This window comes from Parasteatoda tepidariorum, chromosome 11 (assembly GCF_982258835.1).
Source record: "Parasteatoda tepidariorum strain Cologne lab strain chromosome 11, Ptep-v5.0, whole genome shotgun sequence".
NCBI lineage: Eukaryota > Metazoa > Arthropoda > Arachnida > Araneae > Theridiidae > Parasteatoda > Parasteatoda tepidariorum.
In genome coordinates, this window is record NC_141765.1 from 58,271,063 (window position 1) to 58,280,661 (window position 9,599).

The window sequence follows — 9,599 nt, forward strand, 5'->3', positions numbered from 1 at the left end:
GTGTTAGGTAAATCCAAAAAGTTTTTCAGGAACACAGGGTGCCTTGCCTTGCCTGCTGAGCCATTCAAAATTACAAGGTCAAGGAGATGATCGCTGATGTCTAAAATAATTAACGCACATAGGCCGTCCATAAACGATAAAACATTAGCCTATACCACTACAAATTTAATATATTCTAATGACCAAAACGGGTCAAATCCAAAAAGCTTTAATAACTTAAATGTACTTAATTTTAAAAAAATACTTATAAAACTAGATCACTACAAATTTTTTAATGCAAAAATAAATTTACATTAAAAAAAATTAATGTAAAACAATTATGTAGTTAATACTTTTTTTTTAAAGACCAGGAACTTTTAAGGGGTTAAGCCTCCAGGTGTCCGCACACATTGGTATGTATAAAGTATGACCAATAGGAACTATTTAAAATAACAAAATCAAATGGTGCTAAAAATTGCATTGTTATAGCAAAAATAAAAGTAAAAGAAAACGAGAAAACAAAAAGCAGTCAAGGTCATAGGGATCGTGGAACCCATATTTATCTGAAGATAAATCCCTTAGGGGTTATTCCGTGCGGAAAGACATATGCTTTCAATGGAGCAAGAGAGAAGTTTGATGCAATTGTATCTATTGAATAAACCAAATTTAAAGCCCATCAAGTTCGTTTCTGTAACACAACTCTGAAAAACAATTGCAAATGATATACAATACAAAATCCGTAGCGATCAATAGTTGAAAGAGTTAATTTGTAGAAAAGAAAAGTTGCGAAATTAGAAACAGTTGTTCTATATGATCGACCTCAGAGATACGCAACCTAGCACAACCCAGCAACAGTGTAGCTTTCATAAATGTAGAGTAACATTTAAACTGATTATATATATTCAATCCGATTTTATGATTGTATCCTAAGTAAACCCTGGTTGCACTTTTCTTATGAATAAAAAATAAGATTAAAAGTATTAAAGCGAGAGAGTTACTGTACGAAAAAAATATATATAAATTATGCCAATTTCTAATGGAGATATGCTAATCTGTAAATAACTGCCAAATCAAATATAAACGGAACTCGTGTAACATATAAAAATAGAATTAACTGATAAAAAGTAATTTTAACGAGATATGTTTTATGACATCTAATTTCGAGATTTTCCGGAGGATGTGCTACTTACTCTAATTTAAACAAGTACAAAACAAAAAATAACAATTAAAAAAACTTGGAATTTGGTCAATTTGGGCTAACATAAAACGAAATTCCACTGCCATTTTTAAGTGTTGGATTTAGGGGAAAATGGGGAAAAAAATATATAACCCTTGTTTTTGCTGTCAATTTATGGGTGAAAAAAAAATTATGACTGCCCTGAAAACACAACTGCAAAAAAATTTATTTAACAAAAAAAAATTCGAAATCAAGTAGAAAATTTAAATATAACCATTATCAATTTTAAAAAAAATTACTTAGAATTATTAGAGATGAAGTAATTTGATCTAGAGATTATTATCTTAATTAGAGTTCTTAACTAGATTAAGTAATTTGAGTCACTTTTGTTCTTTCGAGACTTTAATCTTTTATAATGCCCTTTCTGAGGTCGAAACTATGTGCAATGCACTTTCCAGGTTTTAGCGAATAAAATGAAATTCCTCGGCTATTACTTTATTCTGCCAAAATCCAATTCCTTGACAACTCCAAGTTTTCCTTACATCGTTATTGCGAGCAGCCCAAACAAATATTCAATTCGGGTCTGAAAATGAGAAATAATTTGTACATAAAAAGGAAAAATGCGATTTTATGAAGCATCAGCTAGAAAAGAAGTTTTTCCCCTTAAAATAAACTGAAATAACTGGGTACACATAATTCAACTTGATATACGCATACATATTTATTTAGATACAAGTCTAATCCTTTATTTAGGCAAACAAATATAACAAATCAAAATTCAGAATAAATTATAATAATTTATATAAATTTGATAATTCCGTATAAAATTAAATAATGTGAAGAGTTATTTTTAAAAAAATGAAACTTAAAAAATTTTTACTTTTTCGTACCATAATAAATTTTATTAGTTTTAAATTTGAACTATTCATTTAATTATTATCGTTAAATAATTGCACTGGTCAATTTTAGTTTCTTCCACTTGGTTTCAGTTTAATCAGGTTTTCTCCTATTTCTTCAGGACACTGGAAGAAATAAGTTTCTTCCAACCCTGATTGAAAAGTAGTACGGTAAAGAACAGATCTAAAAAATAAAGAATTAAAATGTCGGTAATAAACTGAAGCTACAGGCACGGTCATAAGGTTGCGCCACAAAGGGTATTAAACTCAATATTTCTAGGAAGGCATGTCTTTTGTTGCCTTGAACAATCAAGAATAAAGAGCTTTTTTTCCCCTAGTCATTAATGTTTCCTTTCTAATATCGCATTGTCAGAGAACGCGCTCGAAACTTAACTTTCAAGGCCGAAACTCATTAATGAAATAATATATTTAATTTTATAATATGACACAATTAACTTAAAAAAAAGGTCAAACCATTGGAGTCGTAACCTAGAATACATAATAGAATAAATTCTAGAATGCATCTTTCAGCCTAGAATGCACGTTTTCGTCCGAGCGTTTTCTTTCTTTCTACGCAATTGTAATTTTTAAATGCTTAATTTTTATATTCAATGTCCAATTCATTTAATTATGTTTACCATGGCATGCATTTGATGTGTTATATGCTTACCAAACATGAAACACAACTTAGCACGACCATTGCGTATATATGTTTGCTTAACATAAAACAAAAATAAAAGTAGAAGAAAGTTCCATACAAAAGAGATGTGTATTTAATCGAAAACTTTTATTCATTAATTTAAATGCTTATAACAAATTGAGAGCTTCCAACTTTTAGTTTGAAACTCAATTGAACTTCTCAATGTACAAAATTTAACACTACGTCATCTTTACCAATTCATATGAAAAAGCTTTAACACATTTTCCTATTACGGTTTTCTAGATTATCATTTGCGTACATGAAAAATTTTAACATGAAAAGCTTGTTTGTTTAAAATACCAATTTAATTTTAATTTAATTTTAATCAGATTCTGAGGTGGGGGGGGGGGGAATGAATTCCAAGGCAGACAGGAGCAGTTTTTCCCCAGCATAACTCACCTACACTGAGTGCTAACTTTCAAGAAGAACCGATTTTCCACGTTATTGTTTTGTCAAAACTTAGCAGTTCTTAAATTGCAACAGATGGTAATCCAAACATTTTTGTGAAAAATGGACAAAAACCGTTCTTTCACTCTTGATCTTCATTCGTAATTATGGATAAAATACACTTATTTACATAATTATAAGATTTAGTTCTACTATACTCTTTTATGTAAAACAATAAGGGAAACTAGTTTTTCTTATGCCAAGTCCAATTTTTCACATTTTTTTTAATGAATTTGGTGTTTTGATCATCAAACTATGAGGGAGAGAGCTAGAGGAAATCTTTAAAATATTGTCCCAACAGTTGATTCAGGAAAGCGGTGGAAAATTTGCACATTGACTATGTTAATTTCTCTTTGAGTACCTCTATGTCGGATTTTTTTTTCCTTTTCGTATAAAATTGAAACATTCTTTTATCTAAGATAATTCTACGTAAAAAAAAAAATATCTAATATTTTTTTAACCATATCCTCCAGCATACCAGACTCTTGGTACATCCCAGCATGCCAAGAAAAAACCTGAGGAACACCGAAAAGAGTACATAAAGACTAGGAAATCAACTAATGCAATGAACAGTGCATAATGTGAAAAGCAGTTCTGCATTTTTAAAATTGTTTCTTTATCATTTGCGAGTAATACTAAGAGAAAATATATTTTATGAAACTTCTCATAATTTTATCTAATCCAAATTTTAACAATGAATATCAACTGCCAAAGATACTATCAAAAAAAAAAAATTTGATAGTGCGAAAAAAAAAACTTTATTAAAATGTTAAAAGTTGCAATAATTATCTAAGTGTAGACAAATATGTGCTTAAATCCAACACTTTAGCAAGCTGTCATCATCAGTAAAGAATTCACTCTCTTGATCAGTTAAACCAGCAATGATGCTGCTTACATGCAAAAATTCTAGAAAGAACACGAAAAAGCTATAACTGTCCTCTATGACGCATAATTTTAAATACGAATCGGTCAAAGAATATTTTTGCAACTAAATAGTGTCATTTACCATTAGAAACAAACGGTAACTAAAATTTAATGAAAATTATCTATTGTACAATTATATTTCAGTACGGGACAACAATTTCATGAAGTTTTACTAAAGCTGATATTTATTTTTTAAATTCTTTAACATACAAGGACACATTACAGTATATAATCAAAATTTCGTACTTTAAGATATGGAAAGTCCAGATTTAGGAAAATTTTTGATCTTAGATATTCATTAAGTATTTTTTGATTTTAGGTTTTTAGGTACAGGTCCACAATTATAAAAAAAAAAAAAATTATTCTTTTGTAAACCCCATAGTGTTTTGCTTGCTTTTTCATAAGTTATTCTATGAATTTTTGCATAGTTTTTAAAATTTCAAAGCTTTAATATGTTATTACTATCCAGTGAATATTGAGATTTGCTAGAGAGTTATCTATTTTTTAAATGTGCTAGATTTGTATTCACTTAGCTCAGCCAATTGTTTTTCAACAGATATTACAATGAATTTTTACATGATTTCTTAAAACGGTAATGTTTTTAATAGTACTATTACAGCATGTGAATTTTGAATCACATTTACCTAATCACTATTTGGCACACTCAATTTCATCCTAAATTTGAGTGGGGTTAGAACTGTTCATTCAGTAATTGTTACGGATTACCAATTTATCTTTAAAATTCCAAAATTTATTACATAATTACGACACATGAATTTGAGTAAATTTTTTTAAAAGGCATTATATGAAGATTTTGTCATAAACTCGTGACTTGTTTATCATATTTTCAGCCTGCAGTCGGTTCAGATTTTTTTAAATCAAAATGTTTTAATTTATATTAGTATTACAGCAATCGCATTGAGTAGACATATTTGGCACAACAGCCCAGGAAGAGAAAGAACCTTCTGATGAAGATTTCTCCAAATCAACCTATTTTTTTTACCTGAACTGCCCAATCACGTTAAAATATGATTCGGCCAAATTAAGGAATTGTTTAGGCCTTCCTTATTTAGACTGGTGAAGGTTCGATGCTATTTTCTTTACCGGATCTTTTTCAACTACTCTGACAATATGAACGGCCTAGTTCATTCTATTAATTTTGATGCTCTTGATGACATTCTATAAATTTCTGAGTTAAAATGTTCTCAAAGGTCATATTTTTAATGCCGCCAAAACTATTCCCAAGAAACTTTTTTTTCAAAAATCACTATTTTGTCTAGCTATTTTTTGTTAGAAGCCAGGTCTCTGAATCATACATCAGGACAAGCCTAATGAGAGTTTTACATATTTTAGAAACTTCATTTTTCTGAAAAGAAAATTAGATTTCAATAAAGTACAGTGCAAGTCCAAAAAACTTTTCGTTTTCATATTGATAGATTTTAGAGGTAGTGTTCTTTCTGTTAACCGAAAATTAAAAGTAATTAAAACCAGATACAGTTCCATTTTTTTTTTTAGATAATTAAGTGGTATCATAAAAATGTGTTTTCTGTACTGGTATGTATTTGGTTTGTAAGTCATTTATTGTCAGTCTCATACAATTTGCAGCTATCTCAAAACTTTGAGAAGGCGTGCAGGACAATTTCAACATAAATTCATATGGTTTTGTTGATCACTTTTTTTAAAAGTTATTCTGAGTTTCCAGAACTAAAATCTACATTTATTTAATATGTTATTAAGACATGTGAGTTCTCACATCTTGCCTCGAATTTAAAATAGATTTAACTAATTTTATTCCTCCACCAACAGCTGGAGGGAAAAAGAGAAAAAAAGTCTGCATTTTGGAGGTTTTGGGATTCTAGAAGTCCAGTCTTTTCAAGATTATACAGTATTCAGTGCTACTTGTTTTATTCCACAATTAGCAAAATATTTTAAATTATCTAATTGAATTAGTATATATCAAAAAGGATATAGAGTCTTAATATCTCTTAAAAATATTTTATTTTGATTATTAAAGGAAAATTGATCGACAATTTTGGGTTTAATTCTATGTTGAATTGTTACTGAAGCCTGTGGCAGATTCGTGGCGACATAGTCGCAAAACATTACAGAGTTCTTACAGAAAGATTTTTCCTTTGGGAAGTAAAAAATTCAGCTTTTCTTTTTTGCAGAAATCTTCGATTTTGCAGAAATCTTCGAAAGATTTTATCTTTTTTTCATAATTATATTCAAAAGATGCATTTCTCGTGCATCGAAGTGGGAAGAAATGCTTGTGATTTTTCTATTCTCATTTGAGAATAATGACAAATAAAGAATAATGAAGTTTTTTTTTTCTTTTCCGTAGAAATTTGGTTTTCTTTTCTGTAGAAATTTTCGTTTTTTTTTTCATGCAGTTATTACTACTGATTTCCACATAGCTTTTAAAATCCAATACTTTTAATGCAATATTATTTATTACAACAGCGGACTCTTAAAATGAAAACACACATTTAGTAATCCCTTCAGAAGAGTCCTATTAGTGTGATTTCGCCTTTTCGCCGTCTATCTTTTTTTTGGTAGTTACTCCTACAGATTTTACGATTTTTTTTAATGTGATGATAAATCACAAAATGTGAAGAAGTAAATCAGCGTGTTATCTTCCCACAAAAAGTGAGAATATCATCCATAATAATAGAACAAAAAAAAATTGCATATTCAATTAAAAATATTTGATTTGATCCAATTTTTTTATTTATTTTTTGAAGTTAACGCTTCTCTTACTTTAAATTAGTAATATGCATATTTGTTATTTTTTAATGTCTTGCAGTAAGATATTTCTATGAAAAAATTCTGCCACAGGGTTACTGAATCAATTACTAATTGCATTTTTTTAGTAATTAATTATCAACTTAAAATGTACTATATATCTTTAAATAGAGATTTATACAATTTTAATAGAGAGAATTTAATTTATATGATTTCATTGAAGACCCGGAATCACTAGGAAACTATTAAACACATAAAAATTATCATTGATTTCAATTTTGCTCTACTGACTATCAAATTTAATACAACTGTGCATTGCCCTTTTTCATTTCCTGTAGTTCATCAGATAACAGTTTTTACATATCCAAAATCATAACTCATGTCAAAACTATTAGTACCTGAGGAAAATATTAAGAAAGTTTAGTCACTGGTCCATTTACAAGTCTATTTATTTTTTTTTTAAGTTACTAAAGAGAATTTAAATATAAACCAGCACAATTCTGAGAATGCATAATACTCATTATTATGATAAAATATGCTATTTTAGGACAAAAGAAAAAGGCTGGGTAACCATTGATATTTTACGATGGTTTGAGTTAAATTTATAGTCTCAGACCCTGGTTAATTTTAAGCTCTGATTGGTATCATACTTTCAAGATTGTGGCTATTTTCTCCTTATTTTTAAGGACAAAAATCTAAATCCTTAGATAAAAAGCATATTTGTTAATAGAAAGTATGTTTTTAGTCTAGTTTCGTAATTTAAAATCTCCTCTGGAGCTAACAAACTATCATAGTTCAGGTCTCCCATAAACTATGAAGATTCGCACTTAGTTCATAAAAATTCAAACATTAGGACAAAATTTTGTTGAACATATTTCTTTTCTTTATTTTGGACATAATACATCTACAATCACAGAAGCCTAAAAAAATCATTCAGATCTTTAACCATATATGGAAAAATCAGAAGAAAAATATAAAGATACCCGATATTCTTACACATTCATAATCATATTTAAAAATAAAAGAAAAATCACAGTACAGGTACCTTCCTTGCATAAAATAACTAATTTAAACAACGTGCAAAATAACTTTAGTTACAAGTAAAAATGCAAACTAAAAAAAGTACCTTTTATTCTTTCCCCGGCTTAGCCGATCCAAGAAACCAGAATGAAACCAAAATAAGACTTTTTGAAATTAAAAAAAAATTGACAAATTTAAATTTTTTATAAAAAAAAAATCTTTATGCATTGGTATAAATGATATTTATAATATCTTAAACAGAACATCGCATGCAATGTTTAAGTTAAATATTAAATTGGTACTTAAAATGTCTAGGAGGAAAACCAGTTTTATCAAAATGAAAAGCGCCTGTGGTCTAATTTTTAAATATCTAGTCTAATGATGCATAATTCCAAAAATAGAAAATTAATCATTAATAGACATGACTCATCAATGTAAAAAATCAGTCATCAAGGCTAAAAAATTTGTACACAGGTGCACTCTTCCATTTTTGAATACAGAGAAAAATCGGCTCTAAATCACAAAGATGAAGTGCTCCAAACTGTGGATTAAATCATGAACAATCTACATCCCTACTGAACAATCTATGTTTGAAGCAAGTGATGGTAATTGAGAAATCTGCCCTCCTCCTCCCAACTTCACAGTAGAATTCCTCCCTATACCCAAAAAGGGGTTACTTCAACCCAACATTGTAATATGCTCAGTTATTTAATGAAAATTAAAACATTATACAAATGCATTATTACTTATTAAAAACACATTCATAATAATTCATTATAATAATCATTAAAAACACATTTAAATAATTTGAAAAGCTCTATCGTTCAGATTTCTACCTTTCCTGGCGAAATGGGGAAAAAAGGGGCAAAGTAACTCCAGTTTATGGGATGTAAAACTAATTCTACTGTAAGCAAATATAAATCTCAGAAATAATCAATGAACAAAAATATTCTCCATAGATTTTAAATAATAAAATTTGACAATCTCAAAAATTTGCATAATTTGTTGACCAAAATATAAATTAAACCTTTTGATCTAGTACTTTGCAAAATTAAAAAAGGTAAGAATTTCATAAAACAGGTTCATTTCGGATAAGATTGTACTTAAATACTAGGCCAACACATGAGGAAAGTTTTAGATTTAGAGTCATTAAGCTTATTATGATTGTACCTATTTTCAGAAGTCGCGAATAAAAAGTCCTGTTCACACAGGTTTTCTGAGAAAGCATAGTAATAAGGACAACGAAAATAACGAGTAAGAACACTTCATATAGAGCTAAAATTGAAATAAAGAACACGGCTTCAAGTAATAAGTCATTCCTGTCAACTCACAAACTAAAACGGTTATAAAAATCCTTCAATGCTTACGATAAAACATATAAAAACGTACAGACATAAATATATTTCAAATGCAAAGACCTTTTTACTATTTAAACACCAAAAATATTAAGTTTTAACCAAACGATGACATAAGCTAAACTCACAGTTGTTAAATAATGTGTTCGTTGAAAATAGACGTAAAAGAAAAGGTGCACTTACCCAAAATTAAAAATCACTAACTTCAATTACAAAGTATAATAAACTAACATTAGGGTAAAAGAAAAATTGACGAATTTAAACATTAAGTAAAATACACCAAAAAACCCCAAACACACCACCACATCAATTACCCACAGATTCGCAAGGGCGCGGCATGAAACAAGAAATTTCTGTAT

General features: G+C 28.7%; 1 protein-coding gene across 11 annotated transcripts in view; it reads right to left on the bottom strand.

Moving 5' to 3' along the window:
* LOC107445917 (protein hu-li tai shao) overlaps positions 1 to 9,599 on the bottom strand; it is a 75,724-nt gene extending 66,125 nt beyond the window's left edge. For 8 of the 11 annotated variants that reach the window (XM_071187625.2, XM_087155511.1, XM_071187622.2 and 5 more), the window contains exon 1: positions 9,424 to 9,599. The gene's annotated coding sequence lies outside the window, so the exon portion shown is untranslated. Of the gene's footprint in view, positions 1 to 1,650; positions 1,740 to 9,423 lie in introns of all 11 variants that reach the window. The other 3 variants (XM_071187626.2, XM_071187619.2, XM_016060410.4) reach the window with 1 other exon arrangement.